The sequence below is a fragment of the Ochotona curzoniae genome, unplaced genomic scaffold (assembly GCF_017591425.1).
Source record: "Ochotona curzoniae isolate NIBS_2020 unplaced genomic scaffold, NIBS_Ocur_1.0 contig_3520, whole genome shotgun sequence".
NCBI classification, from domain to species: Eukaryota; Metazoa; Chordata; class Mammalia; order Lagomorpha; family Ochotonidae; genus Ochotona; species Ochotona curzoniae.
This window is the reverse complement of record NW_024465894.1, coordinates 22,856,159-22,883,878: the sequence shown is the minus strand read 5'-3', so window position 1 is coordinate 22,883,878 and position 27,720 is coordinate 22,856,159. Positions and strand designations below refer to the sequence as shown.

At 43.0% G+C, this 27,720-nt stretch overlaps 1 protein-coding gene and 1 pseudogene across 2 annotated transcripts in view; one reads left to right on the top strand and one right to left on the bottom strand.

Annotated features, from left to right (window-relative positions):
• The window catches only part of KIF16B (kinesin family member 16B), a 254,449-nt gene that overhangs the window by 151,240 nt on the left and 75,489 nt on the right, over positions 1-27,720 (bottom strand). The window lies entirely within an intron of this gene.
• Positions 16,758-17,358, top strand: LOC121157497 (annotated as a pseudogene).

The window sequence follows — 27,720 nt, the reverse complement described above, 5'->3', positions numbered from 1 at the left end:
CTGGATGTCCTGTTTCTGATCCAGCTCCCTGCTAATGGCCTGGAAAAGTTGTGGACGATGGCTGAAATGCTTGGGTCCTGCTACCCACGTGGCAGTCCCAGAAGAAGCTTCTGGTTCCTGCTTTCAGTGGTAATACTCATAGCACTTGAAAGGGGAAAAAGACTATGAACAAAATAATTTTACACCCATATAGTTTTTCACTTGTAATAGTTATAAAAGCACCAGAAGAATGTCTGAAATTTGCTCTGAAAAATATTACTCTAAGAAAATAAGTAAGAGATCTTCTAAACAAGAATTGAAGAATGGAGCTTTACATGTCAGATGTAAATCTAAACTAAGTGGAAATAAGCAAGTAAGGGAGAAACGGATTTCAAATAAAGACTGCTCTTGACAGTAGCATAAAATGAGCTTCTACAGCTGAGTGCATACACCTAAATAGCTAGATAAATTAGGAAAAAATCATTAATAACAGGCTATAAAATGCTCAGGTATTATATCAATACTAAAATGAGTGTCAGATGAGAAAGTTGTTGGGGAAAAACACTGCTAAACACAACTACACTGACATGATCTGAGACGCCCACCGAGTGGCTCTGTGACCAAGGCACCATGGAATATGCAGAGGAACCAGCCACAAAGATTTTAATGAAGGTTGCCCTGAGACTGAATAATCAAAACACACTGAGAAAATCTAAAGAGCTAAAGGAAAAAAAGAGAGAGAGAGAAATTGTATCTTTCAGAATAGCAAATGAAACAAATTGATCTACTATGGATAGGCTGGTCATATACAAAGAGTAATGAATGTGCTTTAAAATTCTACCTGCAACCTAGCCTGTGTCTGTCAATTTTTTTTTGTTACTTTGATTAAAACACTCAAGAGGAGCTTCTGAGAAAGGTTTATTTCTGGTTGTAATCTGGAGTTTCATAGCCCCAAATCAGACAGTCCTATTGGTCCAGACAATTAGTGAGGCCAGAGATGGTAAAAGATGATCACATGACAAGCCAGGAAGCCAAGAAAGACAGAAGGATGCTGATGGGCACACCAAGCCCTCTCTGAAAATTACGGCCCCCAGGGACCAAGGTTCTCTAACTAGGCACACTCCGATATAATTAGATCAAATTATGATCACTAACTGATCATTTACATAAGACTTGGGGTTCAGCATCTGCAAGTGTCTGGGTTCCAAACAGTGTTCTAATCCTAATGTAATCCATTTCAGTGCTAATTTATAGCAAAATATTTTTGACATTTTGTTGCAATCTCTTTCTATTTTTTATCTTTGCAAATCTAGATCACAAACGTGAGCTAAAAGATACAAAAATATCTGCACACACCTCAGTGTTGGTGTTTATAAAGCTAGGCTTGGGCTGGCATTGTGGCTTGCAAGTTAAGCCACCCTCTGCTATGTCAGCATCCCACATTGGGCATCATTTCAAGATATGGCTACCCCAGCTCCCTGCTAACATGTGTGGGAAGGCAATGGAGGATGGCAAGTGTTTTTTCAGTCCTTGAACCATGTGAGGGATCCAGAAGAAGCTCTTGGCTCCTGGCTTCAGCCTGACACAGCCCCAGTCACTGCAACCATTTGAGGAATGAACCAATAGATGGAAAGTCAGTCAGTCTGTCTGTCTGTCTCTCTCTCTCTCTCTCTCTCTCTCTCACACACACACACACACACACACACACACACACACAGTCTTCCCCCTTTTCTCTGTAGCTCTACCTTTTCAAATAAATAAAAAATCAATTAACTTTCAAAAACCTATAGGACTGGATTCACTACCACAAGAAAGGTGAACTATACAACTCTAACAGGACATCTGCACACAAAGCACAAAGATGCAAGCACCTTCCAGCTTGAAGTGTCAAGATGCCTGGTTATAAGTCAGGGTTGGCAAAGGCCTACTACAAGAGTGAGCATGAGGCCAAAGAGGACAAGAAAGACAAAGGAGACCTGTTATCTCCAACAACCGACACAAAAACACACCTATACAATACCACCATGGACCACTCATTCACTCATGCACACACACCACCAACATGGACCACACATACATATGGACAATACACACCACCATGCCACCAAGGACCACACACACCACCATGAAACACACACACTACCATGGACCACACACATCACCATGGACCACACACACCACCATGAACCACTCACACCTTCACACACACCACCATGGAGCACATATACCCCATTGTAGTACACATGCCACCACAGAGCACATATACCACAATGGACCATACACACCCGCACAACAGACTGTTCCTCTATCCCTCATCTGTATTGAACTGCTTTCTCACTGTTTTCCTGTCTGAGAATCTTCTAATTATGATCTCTCGCTTATTGGGCAGTGAGGTTTTCAAGACCAGGGACAACATCTCATAGTAATGGAAATACATCATGTGCTCCACAAGCTTTGGTTGAGTAAGTTTTAAACTAGAAGACATGTGATAGTAAAAAAGCAAACAGGTTTATACTTCAGACACACATTTTGAATATACACATTAAAGACTCCAGAAATTTGACTATGTCACTCCCTGAAGATAAACAATGAAGTGATGTGAGCAAATTCTCAGTTTCTTGTATCATCGTGGTTTGTTGTAAGCCATAGGCAATGTGACAGTATGAACTGAGCACCATGTGGTCATGACGACAGACTCATCAGCCGCCTCTGTACACTCCCCAACAGATCTGGGTCAGCACCATCTCTGCATTGCTGTTTCTCAGATTACACGAAAAAGAAGCTTGTCAGTGCATCCTCTGCAGGCTGCCTTTCCAAGCTAACATAGAATGTACATCTGAAGAACACAGATGAGAAGGTCTGAAATGAAGCAAGTCATTCAGCATCACATGTGGCTAATCTCTTCAGGGAAAATATTGCTATAATTGTAACTTCTTTATTTGGTCTACTGATGGGAGCCATTTATAGTACCAAACATAAAATGCTACTAGACTTGCAAAACATAAAACACATTTCATAAAATAATGAGGAACAGGGAGGGGAAATGGAGTTCCTCTAGCCACTGGGAAGGTTTATGAAGCATAAAGTACTACACTTCTCTTAGTATTTATATTTTCACAAATAGCGATTCCCAATAAATCACAAATGGTCCAAATTGCCTAAGTAATTTGAAGACTTTCTTGGTACCACTATACCATTTGCATTAATCTGAAATAGCTCCTATCGTGTTAAAAAAAAAAAAAAGGCATTAACCCCAGAATATTTTAGTCAATTTCATTTAAGCCTTATCTTGTGGACTTGACAAACAGAACTCAGGAGATAAAGTAATTGTTTAAAAAATAACAACTTGCATTCATGCTCACGCTCTACCTGGTTATGCTAAAGATTATAAACCCGGGCCCGGCGCGGTGGTGCAAGTGGTTAAGGTCCTCACCTAGCACGCCCGGGATCCCATATGGGCGCCGGTTCTAATCCCGGCAGCCCCGCTTCCCTTCCAGCTCCCTGCCTGTGGCCTGGGAAAGCAGCAGAGGACGGCCCAAAGCTTTGGGACCCTGCACCCGTGTGGGAGACCTGGAAGAGGCTCCTGGCTTCGGATCGGCATAGTACCGGCCTGTTGCGCTCACTTGGGGAGTGAATCATCGGATGGAAGATCTTCCTCTCTGTCTCTCCTCCTCTCTGTATATCTGCCTTTCCAACAAAAACATAATAAAAATAAATCTTTAAAAAAAAAAAAAGATTATAAACCCAACAAGCAACAAATATGCACCTTACAAGGTAGTAAATGATGGCTCAAGTATGTGGGTCCTGGCTACCCAAGTGGGAGATGCTGCTTGAGATCTTGGCTCTCAGCTTTGGCCTGAACCATTCATGAATCTTGAAGGCATTTCAGGTATGAACCAACTGATGGAAGATCGATCTCTCTTTTTCTGTAAGTGTGTGTGTACCTTTCAAATACAATGATATTTTTTTATAATATCGGTACATTTTCCCCAAGGAATAGGTGAAATATATCCACATTCTAGAAGTGTGGGAAAGACCTGAAAGAAATGATCAGATTCTAGCATCAGTTTGGACTTACAGGCATCTGGGGAGTGAACAGTAGAGAGACATCGAGTTCATCCCTCTGCCAGATAGCTCTGCCATGCAAATAAACTTTAAAACTAAGTAAAAAAAAAAAAACAAAAGCAACACAGAGAGAGAGAGAGAGAGAGAGAGAGAGAGAGAGAAATTGACCAAAAGAAAAAGTATCAGAAGGTAAGAAGAAATTACAAAGTTAATTCTAAGTTTCTTTCATTGTTGCTCATTTTGAAAAACTAATATACATGGTCTATACTAAAGGAAAAGAACACAGCTTTCCGCCACTATTGTCATAAAAGTAGCCATGACTGCAAGACTAGAGTCTCCATGAGCACTGGAAATATATAAAAGACAATTCTTCTAAACAAAATATATGAAAGGAAATCTCTTTCAAGCATGTAAACATATATAAATGCAAACATAAGGTGGTCTAATTTAAGATCACAGAACTAAACCAATCATGCTGGGCTTAATATGTACAGAAAGTTTTAATTCAATGTGACCCTCACATTGATTTACTAATAAGCAAAACCCTTTCCTGCATCTGGTATAAGATACACCTAACCCAAATGAATCAGAAAGATTTAAAATTAAGTTAGATACAGTGGTAAACAAGAAAAATGGAAAGCTAAAGAGTGTAGGGGTCAGCATCCTGACATGAAACACGGTAGAATTAAATAATGCAAATGAGGTGACATGGATGAGTGAACACACAGACAAAAGAGAAAGCCTGAATGCCCAGAAACAGACCTAAATACACTTGGGAATTTAATAAATTGATGACATTTCAAGACAGTAAGTAAGATCAATCTGTAAATGTATGTGGTATGACAAATGGATAAGCCATTTAGAAAAAAAGACAAAATCGATGCCATACAGCTGTACTTTATACACTTTACCCAGGATAAACTGTAAGGAGATCAAAGCTTTGAGCCTAGAATATATAATTACATACTGCCATGAAAAAATGAAGCATGCTCCTTTGTAAGAGAAAGCATTTCCAATTATCATTAAAATCCAGGAGCCGTAAAAGAAAATATTAATCAAGTTAACAATAGAAGCTGTGACTATATTGTAAGCTTTTATAAATATGTACATGAATGCACATTCATAAAAAATCTATGTAATTCACATACATGTTCACATTCACAATAGACACAGCGACAATCCAAATAAAAAACTTGGGGGGAAATTTACAACACACGTTACTATATTAGAGTCTTCTAGAGAGAATCAATAGCATAGGTATATAAATATATGACAAAGGAGTATTACAGAAATTACAAGTCCCATGAGAGGTTATAAGAAGGCTGGAAAACTTGGGATGCAGGGAGCCTGGCTCAGTCCAATTCCATGTGCCTCAAAACCAAGAAAGGGAGCAGGCATTTGGCTTAAGAGTTAAGATATCTTTAAGACACCTGCATCCCATATCACAATGCCCTGGTTTGACTCCCAGGTTTGGCTCCTGAGTCCAAAAACTCCTAATGCAGATACTGGGTGCCAGCATGGATGTTTCAAGCAGTTGGGTACTTGCCGCTCATGTGGGAGATCCAGATGGAGCTTCCAGCTCCCAGCTAGGACAGGCATTTGGAAAGACAGCTAGTGGATGGGGGATAGAGGAATTCTCTCTATTATTTTGCAACTTCTAAATAAATCATTGATGCTGGAAAAATTTAGTAACTGTTGTTAAAAACAAATAAGTGGCTAAAGAAAACTAAGGTGGCAAGGTATATTCTTTATTACTTCCATTCAAGTGTGCCAAAAAAAAAATGATAAAGACAAAAACAAGGGGAAAAATATGGATAAAAAAGAAACAGGGCAGAAGGTTAAGTTCAGTGGTGAGGGCAGGCTACAGCCGGCCTGCCAGGTTATCCTTTCCACTTGTGCATTTGTGTCGGGTAGGAACTACCCAGGAGCAATGCAGAGACAGCGTCTGTCCACCCATTGCTCCACAGCGCCTGTGAGTTAGAAACAAGCCCGTTCCTTCACACAGGAGCCAGGCAAGCTTCCCAGATTCTGGACACCTGCTCCCATGGGTTCTCCCAAGATACGGACTTGTCCTTGACAGCTGCTCCGACGAGTCTTGGCAAACTGCTTCCCAGGCCATTTCTGAGCAATGGTTGATTATATTCTTCCAAACATGAGTTCAATAAAAGAAACCTCTGCAAGATAATGTAATCCAACCCAGACATAAAATTCTGATGATCTGGACTTCTCTAGGGAAATTTTTCTGGGTACCTAGATTCTGACTCAGCACATTTCTCTCACACAAACACTGGGCAGAATCTCATTTCCACTGGGGGTCCACTTTGGAACACACAGCTCTTGTACACCCAAGTTCTGACAGCCCACATGAGAGCAATGTCTTTGTAGTAGATGGTTTCGTTTCTTGTCTGAAAACAGAAAAGGTCTTCCATGATGTTGCTAAGACAGTCTCACGTTTTTCTTATTCTAATTCAGGCATACATACATGCAAGCATGTTTCTGCATACGTGCACGTACACACACACACACACACACTTTACCACAAAGCATGCAAGGGGTTATCAAACAGTTGATTTTATGAAAAATAAAATGTGCCTTACCAAGAAAAAAAAAACTATCCATGAATTACAAACACTTTTTACACCAAAATAAACTTTTGATTCCATTTCCTATGAACATGTGAAGTCCCCTGACAAACAGTATTTCATGTTCTCTCTTAACGGATATGCTTCCTGATGGGAGGCAAGACTTCTGAGCCCCAAGGAGGAAATAAATAGTCACTAAAGAGATACCCACCACCACAGCAGCTGAAATGCAAGTGATTTGCCCAAGTTGCATTACCCGTGCACGCTAACTAGAACATAAGCAATCTGACACGGCAACTCCACTCTCTACTGCTTTTCAACAGCATGCTGTCCTCCCAGAACTATCAATTCTACCCTGGATTGTCTTGCCACACTCAGTTCAGGTCAGGGAAGAACAGGAACATGGACCTGACCTTGCTCCCCATGCTTTGTGCTCTAAGAATGCTGCATAACGCTTGAGGCCTTCCCACTGTGCCAGGAACTGCCTCTCCACACAGCTTTAGTCTTCACAGCATAGACCTATGTCCAAAGAATCAGTGTAAAGCAGATCCTTGATGCCAAAAGACTCCATGTACCTCAAGATACAGAGACACAACAGATTTTTCCCCACCTCTTTTCTCCACTACTATCACTTACGAGCTCGGCCCAGGAAGATGACTACAGAGGTCTGGGTTGGAATCACAGCATGCTCCTGCTCTTGCAGAGGTCAGCGACAAGCAGCACTCGGAGGCCTTAGGTCAGAGCTCACCTTAGAGCGATGTTTGTGGCTCACTTTGTGCCAGAACAGTAACAAAAATGAGCAAAATGTGCTAGCAACTTATTGTATCCTAATAGGATGACAGCCCATTGTCAAACAACAAATTCTATATATTTTGAAAAGGACAGAAAAAAGGCATTGTTGAAAAACTTCTAAAAGTACCAAATCTACCCCCAACCATATTTGTTGCTCTTTAACAATCAAATTCTAGGGGCCAGTGTAATGTATAGTAAATTAAGCCTCCAGCGTCCCATATGGATGCCAGTTCAAGTCTTGGCTGCTCCACTTCTGGTCCAACTCCTTGCTAAAATGTCTGGGAAAGCAGTAAAACATGGCCCAACTCCTTGGGTTCCTGAACCCACATAAGAGACAAGGAAGAAGTTCCAGGTTCCTGGCTTTTGACCAATCTAGCGCTAACCACTGTGGCCATTTTGGGAATCAACCAGGAAATAAAAGATCTCTATGAATCTCTCCTCTCTCTGTAAACTTAGCTTTCAAATAAAAATAAGTAAATCCTTTAAAATAACAATAATAATAATCAAAGTCTAGTAGCTAATATTGTTCAAATGAGTTTGTAAGCATGTGATTTGATACAAGCACAATCTTTCACTTGTGCAGTAGATAACAAAAGGTAGGTGAGCAGGGATAGGAACAACCCTTGCTCTGTGAAGCCCTCGCCTGCCTCACCCCCGGACATGGGGGCTGCAGTTTGCCATCGCATTGTCAGCAGCTGGGCAGGTGAAGGCTACCTGCTTCTGTCTCAAGTAGAAAATGAAGAGACTCTGAAATGACTCCTTGAAAGACCTCTGCCTCGTGGCATCTTCCAGCTTCCAGCTCAGTGTGTTTATAAAGAATCACAGGAAAGACTTCCCCAGATAAAACCCGCATCCTCGACATCAGGGAGGACTTGAAACAGGGCCCTGGGATAACGAAGGGCAGCTCCCCAGCTCAGCCAGGGCTGCACACAGGGCCAAGAGTACAGTAAGACAGGTAGAAACCAAATTCTCTCATTCTTTCAGGGGAAAAACAAAACAACAAAACAAAACAGAAGCCCTAACCTGTGCTACCCAAGCGAAACACAATCAGAAAGGAACTTCAGAATCAGTGCTTTACGAGACGGGGAGATGAAATGGCTCGCTTTCAGCTTCATAAGGCCCTTCTACTTTAATCAATCAAGAAAGCCATTAAAGATTCTGCCACAACCCAGATCAAAACGGTATAGTTTTGCTGTGAGCCACTTTACTGCCAAAATGTAGCTGCTGTGAAGGCAACCCACAGAGGCACCGATGGCTGTCGGAGATGAATATCAATTAAGGAAAATGACAGATGCAGCATAAACAACTGGCCAAATGAGCAAATTCTGGCAAAGAAACAAAGACGGCAGGAAATTAATATGATTTCTTTACATAAAGTGTTCAGTTAGGAATAATCTCACCTTCCCACAACTCTACTTCTTCCTATCAGTTCTTTGTCACCTAGGCTATCGCTCACTCAAGGATGTGTAGGAAAATAAAAGCTATTATTAAGAAACCAAATTCTGTTTTAAAACTCAAAACAGGAAGCTGCTGCTGAAATTTGTGTTCTGACAGCATTTCTGATATCAATTTTTGCTTAATGGCCTGATATGTATGGGTAGTGTAAGCTATTTTTCCCAGAAATCCCTGTCTTTATGAATAAATGTGGCTTACTATTCCAAATATGCAATTGTTTAAAACACAAGCTTAACAAAATACCAAGTCCTAGCCAAAATTAGACTCCAAAGACAGCTTACATAATACAGCAGAAAAAGCAAAGGAAAAGAGGAAAGGGAAGGAGAAATTTGTGTACAGGTGTGTTCATATGCGCGCACGCGCACACACACACACACTGCACTTCCTATCAGCCTACTCTGCGAAAAGCCAGGGAGATTAATGAGATGGTTTCTGGAAAGAGCTTTGAACTCTGTGGAAGAAAGGTGCAATATAAATGGAAGGTATTAGTTTCCTTATTCCAAAAGGCATTTTCATTCACTGCAGGATGAAACATAATACAACTAATATCCAGGTTGCTTACTTTCAACAATGAAAATTAATCAAATCAGAAGTCCTTTTCCAACTTACATTGAGCAAACACCAATTCCCCAAACTCCCCATTCACCGAGTAATGTTTACATCGCCTTTTTATTTTTTTTTTTTAAATAAGTGCCTGGAGTCATGATTTCCTGTCAAACTCATTTCACATAAATTTAATTCCAGCTACACTGGTTATTTCAGACTTCTGATAAGTATGCTCCCATCCTCCATATGATCACTCACAAATATCTGCTAAGTGAATATTAGAGACCACAGCATGGAGCCCCGAACCCAAAAAAGGTCACAACTGTGCGGAGATGACACTCGCACCGACTACAAAACCACACACACACACACACACACACACACACACACACACACACACACACACACACACAGCAAATACAGCCACACTGTGGCTATGAAGGCTGTTGGATGTTCCCCTCAGAAGAATTTCCTGAGTGCCCAGGCCTTCTCTTGTCATGTCTCAAACTGTTTTTGAAGATGTGATAGCAAAGGCAGGGAACTGTCCCTAAAGGGAGCAGCACACTTTGTTGGTGTCTGGCGCACTGCGCTGCCATCCAGGCCCCTGGGCTGAGTCACCCCTCGGACGACCTGGCTGTGGCAGGACTAGGTGCATGGCTCTGATGGGACCGACCTCTGCAGGTGCCGAGGAGGTCTTCTGCAAGCAAGTACTCATCAGAGTGCTGAGATTTGTTTAAATTATCCTGTCTCTTTTATATCTGCAGGCTGTCACTTATCCCTGCTATCTTGGGCCTGCTCCTCGCAGCTGCTATCCCACTTCCAATCTGACTTTCACTAATCTGCTACAGGCTGGGAAACAAAAAATCTTCTCCTAAGCTGTAAGCACTGACAGATCTGTGATAGCAGTGAAATACCCTCAGACCGCCCACTCCTTCCCAGCCTCCGACTTGTGCTCACAGCAGTTGTTCTGCTTTAGAATCCACCTGTTATCTAGATAGTTGAAACTGTCAGCTGCTTAGGTCTTTACACTCACACACCTAGTTTAAAAGAATAATTAACAGTGCACAAAAAGTAGAAAAACAAGGAACTGTAGTAGAGAAATAAAAGATGATATCTACCAAAGGAAATTCCACATTCCCTTAGCAAAGAATCTAGCCAGAACAAACCTGATGTTACCAATACCTGCATACAATATGAAAATATATATTTTTAAAGATTTATTATTTACTTGACATACGGAGTTACATAGAGAGAGCGGCAGATAGAGAAAGAAAGAGAAAGAGGGCTCTTCCATGCATTGGTTCACTCCCCAAATGAAAGCAAGGGTCAGGATTGTCAGGACAAAGCTACCCTGGTCTCCTACATAGGGGTCAGGAGACCAAACACTTCGGGTCCACATTCCACTAGTTTCCCAGACACTTTAGCAGGGAGCTGGATAGGAACTGAAACAGCCTGACTCAAACTGGTGCTCACATGAGATGCCACCATCACAAGCAGAGGCTTAACCTCCTATGCAACAAAGCTGGTTCCAGGATATGTAGAAAAATGCCACTGAGGCACAAATAAGCAGAAATGAATATTCCCCCCAAAAAGTACAGGATTTGAAGATACAAATGAAGGCTTTACCTTTCTTTTATAACCATGATAGAACTAAAGAGACAAAACCTTAAATATACAAAGCTGGCAATAAGAAAAGAACATCACTTAATGATAACAATACATCCCCCTCTCGGTCTTTTGAGTAACTGTTTTCCCATCTTTGTTTTTTCAAGCAAATTAGAATAAAGAACCAGGAAGTTCAAAAGACCCACTGGTTCAACTTTTTGGAAAGAGTAATCAACAAATTAAAAAAAAAAAGCAAATCATATCAATTCTACTTGAAATAAACAGGTCATTTTTCATATCGCTCTACATGACCAGACTAAGCACGCCTAACTCACAGCTCACAAGGAAGGCAAACTAAGCATAACTTAAGATTTACACATTAAAAAAGAAAAAGTCAAAGATGGAAATTCATAACAAGTCAAGACCATGTCGGGAGTGCGGCGAGTGGCAGTGAGACTCTTACTAGGACACTGACATTGCTTCCCAGCAATTCCCAACTTCACCTCCTAAACATCAAATGGGCAATCCCAATCACTGACTAACTCGGAGAACTGGACACCATATGTCCGTGAGAATTAGACAAGAGATGTGGATCTTTAGTACATTTTGCACTTGCTAAAACAAAAGTAGGCACTGCCCAGAAGAAGTAACCTTTAAAAAGATTTCCTAAGAGTTAGAACTAACAAAGAATATTAAGTGTGGAGAGCCTCAGGGAAATAATTTCCAAGATCTTTCATTTCCATAGGTAAACTAGGTACCTGCAATGCCTTAACCCCTGTTCTTCAGTCTCACCTACTTTGGCACAATTGTTCTTCCATTTCACAAGCAAAGGAACTACGGTTACTCCCATGCTAAATGTTTTAGACACAGAGAGAAGAATGCTCTCCCATCTGCTGGCCCACTCTTCAAGTGCCTGCCACAGCAGAATCTGGGTCAAGTCAAACATGGGAGCAGCAACTCAATTAATATATATCACTAGTGAGAGGAACTCAGCTGCTCCATTCATTCCTTGTTGCTTCCCAGGGTACACATAAAGAGAAAGCTAGAAAAGCGACTAAAACTGCAACTCAGACCCAGACACTTTGATATGGGGTGTGGCCATCTTAACCATTGTCTTAAGCACTAGGCCAAATGCCTGCCCCTACCCTACATATTCTGGGGTGTACCCAGGGTACACTCACAAAAGAAACATTTAAATACATCATGAGCTAATCCTCTCTAGTCAGGGCGTAAGATTGGACTTATTTCTCCTATCTGACACATATTTTTATTAACCGCAAAACTGGCAATACAATCTTGGTATTCTGGCCTGTATTGGAATATAATTTTGATACATTAGACAGACTCCCTTGAGAACAAAGCCAAGAGAGGAAACTGTAAGATGTTGAAGACAGAGGTAAAGTCACAGGTAGACAAGGTGTATGGCTCTCCCTATCTAACCACAAGCATTGTAACATCACAAAGCAGAAATGGCATAAATGTGAGAAAAAGATATTAGCCTATTTGAACTAAAGAGTGAATATAAACTTCCTAAGTAGAATGACATTACTCAATTCTAGACCTCCATGGTTTTTGTAATATATATACACATACAAATACACAAAGATAAAAATATATTTAAAATGCATGTCAAAATACATTCCCAATCTTTCCAGTGTGTATAAAATTTATTTAATAAGGTGAGTTTCAAGTTAAAAAGAAATAGGTACAATTGATAGTCCTCTTAGGAATCCAGGTAAAACCTTTCTGGTTAACTTCCCAGGAACTGTGAGAGTAAGTGGTTCTAACAAGCAGGCAACATGCCCTTTTGGGAAGCCAGCTGGCTTCCAGATCCTAGCTTTCAACAACATTCCGGGAAGAACAAATCTTAACATGCCAGCACATAGAGTATTAAAAACAGTGTTTGATGACGTATCACCTAGGCAATTTTCAGCTGCACAAAATTATTCCCAAGATTCAAGTGACATTGCCAAAGCAACCCTCTTTCCACTCTCATCAACCCACCTTTCAGAGAAGGCTTATCAAAGCTCAGTTTGAGCCCCCTTCTTTTAATGTCTCCGTGAAGAGCTACCTGCAAGGATGCAATCTGATGGAAGGGAAAGTCCCCCATGTTTCGCTAAATGACATATCCAATAATAGCATTTCTTAACAAATAAACTTATCTTTTCATTTCAATTTTCAACAACACTTTTTTTGAGAGACAGGAGGAAGCACACAGCAAGAGACAAAGACTCTCCATTTGCTGGCTCGCTCCTCAGTTGCCTGCAATAGTTGAAGTGGGGGCCAGAAGCCAGGAATTAAATCCAGGTGCCCACGTGGGTTGGAAAGACACAAGCACTTGAGTGCTTTCCAGAGTCTGCACTGACAGGAAGCTGGACCTGGGAGCCATATTCAAACTCAATTCCATGTGGCAGGGAGGCACCTTAACCACCAGGCCCGATATGCCTAACTGTATAACAGTACTTTCCATATTTAATAATTAACTATCAAAATGCAATATATTAACATTACTTGATGAAATATGTATCAGTAACAATTATAGCAAGAACCTACTCTGAAAAAAAATTTAATAATTGGAACTTCATACTTAGGAAATGTTTTTAATTATACATAAATTTATTTTCATGGTTTTTTAATACAAGGAGTTATAATTGGATGATCAAAGGAAAACTTCCAAGCACAAAAAACACATCCAATTAAAAAAATTTGCATGGCAAATTGGATATGTAAGTTCAAGGGGAAAAGAAAATTATGTAGTTTCCAATAGTTAAAAGAGGACTTTTACATATTTTTTTTGTACTGATGTTGGGATATCAAATATCTAGGGTTTGAGAACCCAATGGATGCATTTAGGATAGTGAATGTAAAATTTTAAGATATCAATATTTAAAATCCACTAAAATTTTATGTTAAGTATGTGCCAAAGTATAGTTAAATATCAACTTTAAAATGTTCCAAGGCAGGGTGGGGGGGAGTTTGAGGGCTCACTTGGCTAATTATCTGCCTGAAAGTACTGGCATCCCATATGAGCACCAGTTCATGCCCTAGCTGCTCCACTTCCCATCCAGCTCCCTACTTGTAGCCTGGGAAAGCAGTGGAGAACAGCCCAAAGCCTTAGGACCCTGCACACACGTGGGAGACCAGCGAGAAGCTTCTGGTTTCTGCCCTCGGACTGGCTCAGTTCTGGCTATTGTGGCCATTTGGAGAATGAAGAACCAGCAGACGCAAAATTCTTCTCTTTGTCTCTCCTCTCTGTAAATCTACCTTTCCAATGAAAATAAATAAATCTTTCTAAAAACCCATTCAGGGGATGCAGTTTTGCAAGGTTCCTTTGGAATGTATCCTAGAAGGCTGAATGAAGTCCCTGCCCTCTAACTCCTGGCACAGTCATAGTTATGCCAACTATGTGCGGCACTACAAGCTTCAAATTCAATCATTGTTCTGGGGCACCCTGGTATCCATTGTCAAGCTCTTCCAGTTAGCTGCATTTTGAATCCTGTCTTTAGCCTTCCATGCTCATATCCCCAATGCCCAAAAGTGTTGATTTTCAAAATGAAATAAAAATGTCATTTGCCAAGGGTTGGAGATTAAGTCCTTGCCCTCTGAGAACTTGTTCAAGCTGAGTGTTTATCAGAAATGAGGGATCAGATGAGCTGAACTTCAAACTATGCGAAGAGGCCAGCAGCTGAGTACCTCACTACCTTGAATGCTGGGAATGACCTTTGGTGAAGCATTTAGCAGTCAGATGCTGCAAGCCAGCTCCTGTTTATTTAAAACTAAGTGTGGATGAGATAAGAACTCTTGCCCTATTCCAAAAGAGGCCTCCAGAGGATTACAACGTACTGGGGAAAGCAGCCCTGACTGCCCCCAAAAAAAACAAACGCCAAACCCCAGGACAATAAAAAAAAAAAAAAAGGATGTTCTCTGCCTCTGGACAAAACTTCCACAGACCCATTCCACACAGAGCTGCGAGCTGCACTGGTATTTAATTACAATGACTGAGAAGTCAAGAGGTTCTTTAATAAAAATGATTTCCTGGCAATGCAGTGTATGTCCCCAGCCGCTCAGTCCCTCGAGGTGGTCAGACAGTGTCTGTGGTCACACACAGTGATGGACTGCCTGTCACCAGCTAAGCACTTCGCACACTTCTGACAAACTACGGACAACCAGTTCTGTGCGCCCCTGCACCGTTCCTTGTCTTCATTGTCTTCATTCATTCCACACATTATTTGAAAGCATGTGGCTATATCTATACACGTTCCTATAAACACATACATATGCGAAATCTCTATACGAGTAGAGATTTTAAATAATTCAATAGCCAAAGGCAAAAGGAAAAAAAAAATGACTCTAGGGTCTTCCAAAAAGGATCCGGCATACATATTTACATATGTAGATCAAACTCATTTAATTACATCACATGCTGAGTTCTACACAGCCATATAGTGAAGACAAAAAGCAGTTCGATTCTTTTTTTTTTTTTAACTATTTATTTGAGAGACAGAAACAGAAAAGTTGCATCCACTGGTTCACTGCCAGGAAGCCCGCAGTGGCTGCTACCGAAATCAGGAACTAGGAACTGGTCCCAGACTCCCACGAGAGCATGCCAGGAGCCCAGTCACGTGAGCCATCTCCACTGTCTGCCAGAGTGTGCATGAACTTGAAGCTGCAGGCCAGAGCCAGGAACCCTACCAAAGCACTCAGAGGCCACACACAGGCATCTTAACCAGTAAGCCGAAACCCTGGCCTGTAGGAAAAACAGTTCTGTCTTTCTGCTACTTAAGGAAAAGGAATCTTTAAGTAGAATTCTTACTGAATAGACAGAATGTTCCTCTTCACTTTTTTCTTTTCTTCTTGAAATCAAGAAAATCATCAAAGAGTGACAGAAGCTGGACAAAAGCCAAGCCCTGGCCTGCCTTGTTCCACAATCTCAGTGTCCCAGACTGTGACTAGCACATCATGGGCACAGGGTAATTACCTGGTCCTCAGCAGACCAGCTATCTCAGTACCACACATTTCAGAAGCGTGGGGTAGGGCAGCAATAGCTCCACAATGAGGTAGGTTTTAGTGAAGTTCAGTTAGCATTTACTCTAAACTATTAGTCATTACAGTGGGCAATGGGTTATTAAACCACAGACAAGGACTGCAGTGAGAACCCAGGACTCGGATTTCTTCCAGAGAAAAAAGAATTGTGACCTGAGTGACTGGTGGCTGTTTCTAGTCTGGCATGTAAGGAGATTAAAAGGTGTAGCTCTGCCTTGACAGCAAAAAAAAAAAAAAAAAAAGTGACAATGTGTCTGAGCTGTCAGACAAACAGAGGACAGAGGACCCTTCTGATGGAGGCACCCAGGCAACCACAGAGAACAAGGGAGTGGGAACTTGGCAGTAGAAACTGCTGGCAGGGTCAGGATTCAGGCAAAAGTGAGAAGGCTAAGCACCAAGTGGCTGCACTTCCCTGCACACTGCTTAGAGGACTACTACTCATCTTCATGGAGGTCCAGCTGCTTCCGGGAATCTACCATCAACCATTGGGACTGAGGCCTGCTTGTGGCAGGTGCCCTGCTCCGACCGCCCCAGCATCTGGTCCCCCACACTAACACTATTATCACAACAGCCCCTCTCACTTAGGATAAGGTATCCACATGGAACAAACGAAGAATTACATCCAGGGTTCATCTTACTGCGCATGTCTCCTAGGAAGTTGGACTATACCACTTGGCTCAACAGGAGGGTATGCTCAGGCTTCAGAAGAGGCTTGCCTCTAGGGTCCGGCTGTGGCAAGAAGAAGGTCTGGTTGGACCCCAATGAGACCAACGAGATCACTAATGCCAACTCCCACCAGCAGATCTGGAAGCTGATTAAGGATGGGCGGATTATCCGCAAACCAGTGACCATCCACTCCTGGGCTCGGTGCCGGAAGAACACCCTGGCACGCAGGAAAGGCAGGTACAAGGGCATAGGGAAGTGTAAGGGTACAGCTAACACTCGCATGCCGGAGAAGGTGGCCTGGATGAGGAGGATGCGGATTCTGCACCGCCTGCTCAGGAGATACCGGGAGTCCAAGAAGATTGACCGCCACATATACCACAGCCTGTACCTGAAGGTGAAGGGAAACGTGTTCAAAAATAAGCGGATCCTCATGGAGCACATCCACAAGCTGAAGGCCGACAAGGCCCGCAAGATGCTCCTGGCTGACCAGGCCGAGGCCTTCAGGTCTTAGACCAAGGAAGCCCGCCAGCGCCGGGAAGAGCGCCTGCAGGCCAAGAAGGAGGAGATCATCAAGACCCTGTCCAAGGAGGAGGAGACCAAGAAGTAAAGCACCCCCTTCTAGTGGCCTCGGTGAGGGCTGTGGGTCAGCCATCAAAGTAAAGCATGTCCCTGTCAAAAAAAAAAAAAAAATTACATCCAGCTTCTTCCCCGAAAACAAGAAATCAAGAAGTGAGAGGAGTGAAATCCTGAAAGACAAAAACCCCACCAACCTAAAATGCTCCACCCTGTGAAATCAGGGAAAAAGAAAAAGGAAAAAAAAATATTTCTCAGATAAAACCTCAGCAATGTTTTTCCAACAGACCTGCCTTGCAAGAGACATACAGAGTTACAGAGAAGGGGAATCACACGGGTCAGAAACTCAGGTTTCAATTAAAAGGGGGAGAAAAAAACAACACTGGAGAAGGAATACATGAAGATAAAAATAAAGCCTTTCATATTTGTCTCAGTCTTTAGTTGATCTAACTAAAAATAGTCTAAAATAATAACAATAAATATTCACATACTTAAGTACATACATGTCTAATATGTGAAATGAACACCAGCAATGCTTTATGGACAAGAAGGAGAAATTAGGAAGAGTCCGCACTGTAATAAACTTAATCACCTGTGAATGGTGACACCATTCCAAAATGGTAGCAACAAATAATAGACTTGAATCAGTTGTAAACATATATTGCAAATCTCAGAACAACTGAACAGAAAGTGTCACTGATTTTTTTTTTTAAGATTTATTTATTTATTTTTTACTAGAAAGGTGGACATACAGAGAGGAGCAACACAGAGAGGAAGATCTTCCATCCGATGGTTCTCTCCCCAAGCGGCCGCAATGGCTGGAGCTGAGCAAATCTGAAGCCAGGAGCCAAGAGTGTTCTCCAGGTCTCCCACGTGGGTGTAGGGTCCCCAGGCTTTGGGCTGCCTTCAACTGATTCCTCAGGCCACAAGCAGCGAGCTGGATGGGATGAGGGACCACCAGGATTAGAGCCAGCGCCCATATGGGATTCTGGTGCATTCAAGGTGAGGACTTTAGCTGCTACACTATCACATCAGGCCTGTCACCGATATTTTAAAGAGAAAAATGGAATCATGGAAAATTTGAATTGAAATGTAAAAAGAGCAAGGGGAGGGGAAGTGTGAAAGACAAAAAAAAGCAAAAATAAGGGATGAAACAATAAATAGGAAAAGCAATAGCAAATATAGTGGAAATTAATCCAACTATACCATTAATCACTATAAGCATTAATGATCCAGGCAATCCGATGGCCAATTTTCCATAACATTCACTTGATGGGAACTTGGGCCCCAACATAGCAGAGTGGAGCTAGTGAAATATTGAAGAGACAGGGCCTATTCAATGTGGAGTGCCCACACCACACTCGGAATTAAAACTGTTTCCTGAGAAATCCTGGTTACCTCCTGAGACAGCAAGTGGCGATAGAGTAAGCCTGCCCTCAATCGCTCTGGCCTCCTGTCTTGTCCTGTGATCGCTCTCTCTAGGCACCAAACCTGCCATGATGCAACCCACCATGAAGTGTGGCACAAGCAAGAGGGCCCTCACCAGAAGCTGAACCGAACCGAAGGGTGCATCCAACACTGGACTCCCAGGCTCCAAAACCGTGAGATAAATAAACCTCTTCACTAATCATTCCACTTCTGATGCTATAGCAACAGGGACAACACTAAGATAATTCACCATCAGATCTGGGAGACATCCTATATCACACTATTAGAATTGGACAGACCCAGACACAGAAAATCAGCACACACACAGCGGAGTTCAGCTGGTTAGGAATTACACAGTCTACTTCTCCCAGTGAAAGAGTATACATTTTTCTCAAGCACACATGGAACATTCAGCAAGACAGACCATGTTTTGCACCAGAAAATATGCCTTAAGCTTGCTAAGACAGGTTTGAAAGAAGGGAAATCATATGGTCTCTGCTCTCAGATCACAGTGGAATTAAGCCAGACATCAACAACAGAAAGACAGCTGAAAAACTATGGGTAGATTAAACAGTACACTGCAAGACAACACACAAATCAAACACTAAAATTTCAGTAAGTTTTTAAAGAATATTTTGAACTAAGTGAAAATGAAAATATGGTATTGTCAAAAGTTGTAGAACAGGACAAAAGCAGTGGGTGGGTGGAGAAAAATTTACACCATTCGACACATATGTTAGAGAAGAATAAAGAGCAAAAAACCAATCACTTCAGCTGCTTCCTTAGGAAATTAAGAGTATACTAAATGCAAAGAAAGCCAAAACTCAAAATGAGCTTTTAAACCAATAAAATTAAAAACAGGAAAAAAATTCTATAATAATTTAAGGAATAAAAAGACAAGTTTCAGACTGGAAGAATGCATTGTCAAAAGTCATGTCTGGTAGGGACTGCTACCCAAAATACACAAAGAACTCTTAAAGTTCAACTATAAGAAAATGAACATACTAATCAAAACATAGGCAAAAGATTTGGGCAGACAGCTCACCTAGGACAATATTCATATGACAAACAAGTATATTGGAAGGATACTCAATCTCAGGTCACTAAAGAATTTCAAATTAAAACAGGGAGTCCCCTCCATACATCTCATAGACCAAAAGTCAAAACACTGAAATACAAATGTCAATAGGAATGGGAAGCAACAGGAAATTTCATCCATTGCTAATACAAATATAAAATGATGTAGCTACTTTGCAAGGAAGTTTGGCAGTTTGTTACAAAACCAACAATATTTTTCCAAATGACAACAATTGCTCTACTGGGTACATATGTAAGTGAACTGAAAACTTACGTCTACTCTAAAACCTGCACATGGTTGATTACAACAGCCTAAAGAAATCCTTCAAAAGGTAGGTAGAATGGAAAAATACTTTATCCAGACAAATTAATATTAACAAGTTCTAAAGAGAAATGAACTATTGTGCCTTAAAAAGACTTAGAGAAAAAACTCTATATCATTTTTTTTCAATTCTTTTTCATTTTTATTACATTTTTGACAATCTTTACATAGTTAATTAGGACATAAAGGTTCAAGGGCTACAGGAAAGTGGGTAAGACTATTATTTCCACACATTTTTTTTCTGTATCTAGGGTAAAGGGGGAAGTAAAGGGAGAGGCCCCATTCAGACTCCCAAACCATCCCAGGTTCCAGATGTGGGGCATTCTCCAAGGGTCTTGCTCAAGTGGTTTTGATAGTTCAACAGTTCTGAACTGCTGCCAATCTCTCCACTCCAAGCATGAAGAAATCGCTGCAGAATCCACTGGTTGACATAGTCCATCTTAGAGTCTCCATTTGCCCAGTTTTTCACTGCCAACATATGGCTGGGGTAGTTGATTGATTTGTTCTGTCTTCTGTCTTTTCATGGTTAGGGATCTGAGTCTGGCCGTTTGATTGAGGGGATCCCTAAAGAAACTTTGTCTGAGGTAAACCCAGACCAGGTTCTTATGTATACTTCCAAGTACAGGGCCCAGCACAGTCCATTGCCTCAATCAGCAGGTGACTGCAATTGCTGGGTCAGTTCTGTTTCCAGCCCTGTCTTCCACTGGAACCAATGGGTGTTGCATTCCAGCCAGATTACACCCAGCACACACTCAGCCCTCAATAAACCAGTGGGAGCTGCAGCCTAGTGGAAGCGACCCACAATAATCCTCACCAGGCCCGCCCGCTATCCTGGTTCCTGTGCTTGCCATTATGTGCAGCAGACTAGCACAGTTTGTCCCACATCCCATTCAACTCTCATACATATCAATGGGCACTGAAGCCTAGTTCAACCCAACCAGCTCCACTATCCAGCCGGAACACATGTTGTTGGGTGCCCTTCTGTCTAGCCACCCTTGCCCCTGTCCTGGTTTTGTGCCCTCCAGTGGCAGGCAGTGGTAACCCAAGAGGGAGGAGCCCACTAATTCCCTTCTAGGCCACTCCCACTCCCAGATTATGCACTCTCCAGGTGGTTCTGCAGTTTAACTTGAGAGAAGTAGCCCCCAATGCAAGCTTCTGCCAGCTGATACTGCGGCAAAGTCCAACCAATCCTCACCTACTCTATTTTATGCTTGCACCAGGAGGAACAATCAGCCCAGCCTGGCTTTTCCCTGATCTAGCGCACATGAGGTCCACAGGTGTTGTAAATCGCAATTATAGTGAGCACCACTTAATGAGCTCAATTGATCTCCTAGGCCTGGGATCAGCAAAGGGATGGCCTGAGGACCAAATCTGTCCATTTTCAGAAATACAAGCTTGCAACAGACACAGCCATACCCATGTGCTTGTATCCTGTCTATTAGCTTTCCTCTGGCCTTCACAGATAAATTGCTGGGTCAGCAGAGACTACAATATTAACTCTCAGGTCCTTGGCAGAAGCCACTGCACTAAGCAGAACACCTCTTTACATAGATTATTCCAGTGACATACAAATGACTGTCATTCCCATTTCAAGGAGGCAGAAATATTGACTTACAACTACATTGCAAGCAGTCAAGCCTGGTCTTTGCCACAGATCAATTACTGTAGGGCAGACATTCTGGACGACCAAGAGTTTTTAGGACAGAGCTGAGGGTTGGGAGGAAGAACGTGGATAACACTCCTACCTTAATAGAACTTCACTAGTATCAAGGCATGGGACCTAACCCAAACTCAGAATTACACACACCCTAACCAAACACTTTCTGCCCTGAGTGACTATCACTGACATACCACTATGAGCTTGGCCACGATGAAGTCCCAGGAGCAGCTCTCACACTCTGCAGATGGTGATAGAACTTCCAGGCCCATGACTCTGTACCTTGCCCTCCCAGCCTAGTCTGCCGCCATCACCATGCCAATGCCCTGAGTGCCATGTAAGTCACTGACTCAGGGCACCCTTGCCATTCATCCCCTGAGTAAACCATCCTCAGCTCCTAATCACAATAACCACCAAACTCTGAAACCAAGCACACTGATCATTGCTCAGGACGCCAATGCCTTCTTAGACAACACGGTTCATGTCTTTCTTTTATGATTTACTTATTTATTTGAAAGGTAGAGTTACAGAAAGATAAAGGGATAGAGATCTTACATGTTTAATTCACTCCCCAACTTGATACAATGGCTGAGGCTGGGCCAAGCTGAAGCCAGGAGCCTGGAACTCCATCCGGGTCTGCCACATAGGTGGCAGGGACCCACGCTCTTCGGTCATTTCTATTGCCATCTTCTGGAGCAGCCAGGGCTCAAATCAGCACTCACACAAAATAGCAGCATCATATTTGGCAATTTAACCCACACTGCCAGTCCCAGATGGCAGGTTTTTAATTGCAGGGTTTTCACTTTCTCCCACTACCCCACCGCCATCTTACTGGTGAAAGCTGTTGGAACAACTGTTTAACAGCCTGCAGAAATAAGGAGCAAGACCTGCACCTTTCACCATACAGAAAGACCAAATCTAAATGGATTAAAAATCTAAGCCTACACCTAGAAACCACCCAACTTTTGGAAGCAAAGTTGGAAATACTCTGCAAGATATGGGTGTAGCCTAAAAAATCAACAGCAAAGGAAGTCAAGACCAAAATAAACAAATGGGACTACACTAAGCTAAGGATCTTCTGCACAGCAAAGGAAATGATCAACAGAGTAAAAAAAAAAAAAACAACCAACAGAATGGGAGAAAATCTTTGCACACTACACAGGAGACAAGGGGCTAATTTCCAGAATATACAAAGCACTCCAAAACAACCATAACAGCAAAACCAACCAGTCAAGAATCGGGCAAGGGAAATGAGCACTTTTCAAAGCAACAAATCCAAGTGGCTAACAAGCATGTGAAAAAATGCTCAAGCTCCCTATTCAAGGGAAATTTGAATAAAGACAACACTGAGGTTCCACTTAACTCCAGTAAGAATGGCCCACACATGGAAAACTACCAACACCTGCTGGTGACGTTGGGGAGCGGGGGGAAGCCCTACTCCACTGGCTGGTGGAATTGCAGGCTGGTGCAAACACTATGGAAGTCAGTATGGAGAATACTTAGCCAACTGAAAATCTACTTACCATATGACCCAGCGATACCACTTCTAGGAACATATCCAAAAGACTTGTTACATAAGAAAGCAACGTGCACCCCTATGTTTATTGCAGCACAATCAATACTCACAAAAACATGGAAGCAATCTAAACACCCATCAACAGAAGAATGGATAAAGAAACTGTGGTTAATCTACTCTATGAAATACTACTCCGCTTCATTTTAAAAAATGAAACACAATTGTTTGTAGTCAAATGGACCAAACTGGAGATCATTTTGCTAAGGGAATGAGACAATCCCGAAAGGTCTTAATATTGCCTTAATATAAGAAAATATGAAGTCAAATCTAAGGATTTTTCCTGTGAATTCTAACTTATTGCACTTCCTAATTATTTGTACCTTTTGTAATAAGACCTTGTGATGTAATCCTCTAATCAATCATCCATAAGAGACTGATTTTTTTTTTTTTGATGATTACAAGCAAAGACTAAAAAAACAACCAAAAAGGAATAAAAGGGCATATGTCTTTCAAGGAAGTTTCTCTGAATTCCAGACACCACAATTATAAAAAGGGCAACGGATAGAAGGCCAAAAAGAAATCTCAGAACACAAGTTAGGTCTGGGACAAGGAGGCCCTCCCTCCATGCACCAACCATAGAGTATGTTCTAGGCTTTCCAAGCTTCTGCCAAACAACCTGGTTTCATTGAATTTATTTTGTAGACTGTGAGGAATCTGCCCTACCCTTCCACAAGGAACCATATTCATAGTGGAAGAGTCCTTCAACAAATATCCCATAGCTATGGGCTGTCCATCAAACCCTGATGCAGGGACTAGAACCATGGCCTACACAGGTCGCATGTTAAATGCATACCTGAGTAAGCAAATAGCAGCGCCCCATGAATGAGACCACAGGGCTGGAAAACATGCATTGCAGTGGCAGAAAACCACTGGACTGAGAGAGCATTGGAAAATTGCATCCAACCTCTGCCCGATCCCACTCCCCTTGGAACACACTCCCACTCCCCTTGGAACATACCGTGTGTGGGCCCCAAGGACTCTCCCAAGTGCAACAAGGCTGGATACAACCAGCTCGAAGAAACCATCCTTTGTGAATAGTCTTGTCATTAATCCAATGCAAAATGAGAGAAACTAATAAGAAATTTCAATATACTACTTAGACACTTCAAAAGAAATACTGATGACTCGAATAATGAAACTAAACGGGAAAAATGTCTCCAAAATGTATGTGCAGAATGTAAATTAGCTCAGAGTGGATTGGTGTTATTTTCCAGAGGAACAATGAAGCAGCAAGAGCTTTAATGGGGAAAAGCCATTGGGCCAGGTTCTGATCCATGTTTTCTCTTGCGCTCCCACCCCATGCTCCAAGCTCTCTCCATTTCCCCACAAGCCCGAGTTCCCCAGGGGAGGAGTCCCTGCCACCAGACTCCCAACATCAGTCTGGTTCTGTGAGCATCCTCCAGGTCAATTCTGCTGGACCCACCCCTACCCAGCACCCTCACTCTCATCTGTCAAGTGACTTGCCCTGTTAAACTTGCTACCTCTCCCTTTATTTGGTTCTCCCCCAAGTCCTGACCCTGACTTCCGGCTGACCATGTCACTTTCTGGCCCTGATAAGCAGCAGCTTACCAAGCCCCAGCTCTCATCTCCCCTGGCCAAGGAAGGAGCACCCCACTGCGGGAGGGCTAGGCAGAACAGCAGGTTCCTACATGGGACAGGCTACAGCATACACACTTGAGGTTGGGAGTGCCTGCTGCCTGGCCTTCCCTCCTTCTGAATGAAACCACAGTTTTGCTAGTGAGACAAACCCATCTGCACCCACGTGAAGAACCATGTAGACATTACTTGCCTCTGGAGCTCCCAGAGATGAAGATGAGCAATGTGCAAGGTCAAAGAAGAAATGAAGAACAAAGCAGGAAGGTGTCCAGAGAGGAGCAGTAAAACATGACGGTGATCAACAACAACAACAAAAAAGAAGCTTTCTACAAGCAAGTTAACTGCAACGATCACCTGAGAGCTGGAAATAGAAAAGTTCTTGTAGTTTTTAACCCGGTGAAATGCTAGAAAGACGATTTTAAAAGAGCAAGAGGAGGCCCTCCAGAAACATGAGTACCGCTTCCTGCCGCAAAGTCTCAGGATGGCTCCAAGACATTCCATGTGAATACTTCACAATTTGTCTCCCATGCAGATTCGGCATTCAGAACTCACGGTAACTAGTCCACAACATACTGAATTCCTACTTCACACAGCTTCACTTGGTAACGGGCATGGCTGTTTTTCCTATCTGCAGCGACATCTAGTGCTAAGGCACAACATTTACTCCAATTTGGCATCAACTGATGATAGTGGCCAGGAATGGTACTGCTCTTAAAACAAATGATTCTCTCCATAACTGGGACTGACAGGTGTCAAATGTCTTCTAATTCCTTAAAAAGATACAACTGTTTGGTTGAGGTAAAGACATCCTTTAGCTCCCAAAGCTTTTATTTGTTTTAAATGTAAATGCAGCTTTCTGCTTAACAGATTCTGTACACATTAAGATTTCCCGCTAACTTTAACAAGAAGCACTGGGGCTTTGTATACTAAATACTGTTGGGGGCACTGACCATTTCCTGCCCTGTGATTGGCCCTTTGCCCTGATTGGTGTGCCTTGGTTCTCTTTAAGTTGATTGGTCAAGTTTGACAGTTAAGCCGGGGGCTTGGCGGGGGAGGGGCTGGAGCGTAACGGATATAACGGTCATAACGGACACGGACAACGGTCACGACGGGACGGGGGAGCAGAATAAAAGCGCCTTGGAGACTCTCTCAAGTGTCGGGTGATTTCTTCCGCGGGACGGGAGGACCCCCGATACCTGGTGCTGTGACTCGGATAGAAAGAAGATAACTGGCGCTGTGAATCGATAGAAGTCAGCTGGTGAACGCCAGGAAGGTAAGCTGAGCAGATCGCTCAGGGAGCCGCTTAGAGCGGGGAATTAGTTTACAACTGAGCTTTTTGCTCAGGAAGCCGCAGCAGCGGGGGGCCCATTTAAGCTGAGGTTTCAGGTTACCTCAGGGAGCCGCTGATAGCAGCGGGGACGTGCACGTCAAGTTCGCGGATTAGCGACGAGCCAAGTTCGCAGGGTAGCGACGAGTCGAGTTAGCCAAGTTCGCAGGGTAGCGACGAGTCGAGTTAGTCAAGTTCGCGGGTAGCGACATTAAGCGGGTGCGCATTAGTCGCGGTTTACCGCATTCACGATCGCGGTTACCGCCATTCACGATCGTGGTTTGCCGCCATTCACGATCGCGGTTTACCGCCATTCACGATCGCGGTTTACCGCCATTCACGATCGTGGTTTGCCGCCATTCACGATCGCGGTTTGCCGCCATTCACGATCGTGGTTTGCCGCCATTCACGATCGTGGTTTGCCGCCATTCACGATCGTGGTTTGCCGCCATTCACGATCGCGGTTTGCCGCCATTCACGATCGTGGTTTGCCGCCATTCACGATCGTGGTTTACCGCCATTCACGATCGCAGTTTACCGCCATTCAGGATTGCGATCTAGCGCCCATTCAAGTTCGCGGTTAACGATCAATTTCTCCATTTGACAATCGGTCAAGTTTGCAAGTTAGCGAAGATCAGCGGTGTTAGAAACATGGGCAATTTAATTTCTTCAACGCAGGAAGAAGCTTCCTTAAAAGGTGGAGATAGCAGTGAAGAATACTCAGACTCAGGCAGTCAGGCGGGGGCCTCTGGTGAGGATATTGATGAACTCGCGCAGAAACTAGAGACCGCTTCAATGCAATCAAAAAGGTCTATCTGGCAGCCGGCTCCCCCTCCGGGAGACCCCCCACTCACGCCAACTGCGCCGCCCTGGCAATGCCAGGAGCGAAAGGGAGATCGAGTATGTGCCCCCTCCCCTCGGGGTACAAGTTCATGGCGCGATTTTGCCGAGGCAGGCCAAGTGTTTCCAGTTACAGAGGATAGAACACAAAATCCCCCAGTTCGTTCCTGGGTCTCAATTGATTTCAAGTTAATTAAAGATTTGAAGACCGCTGTTGATTCCTATGGTGTTCATGCCCCCTTCACCCTCGCGGTGCTGGAACAGATAGCAAGCTCAGCATTGACTCCTGATGATTGGAAAAATTTAGCTAAAGCCACCCTGTCCCCTGGACAGTATTTGGTCTGGCGGTCAGCCTGCCGCGAGTTAGCATTAGACACTGCACGCCGTAATGCCCAAGCAGGCAATCCTGCATGGGACGTAGACGTACTCCTTGGGGAAGGTGCTCGAGCGGGACAGGAAAACCAAATAGATTACCCCGAGCCTGTTTATGCCCAGATAGCCACTATAGGGCGCAATGCTTGGAGGGCCCTTCATAGCAAAGGCGATCTGCGCTTTTCCATATCTAAAGTGATCCAAGGGCCTAATGAGCCC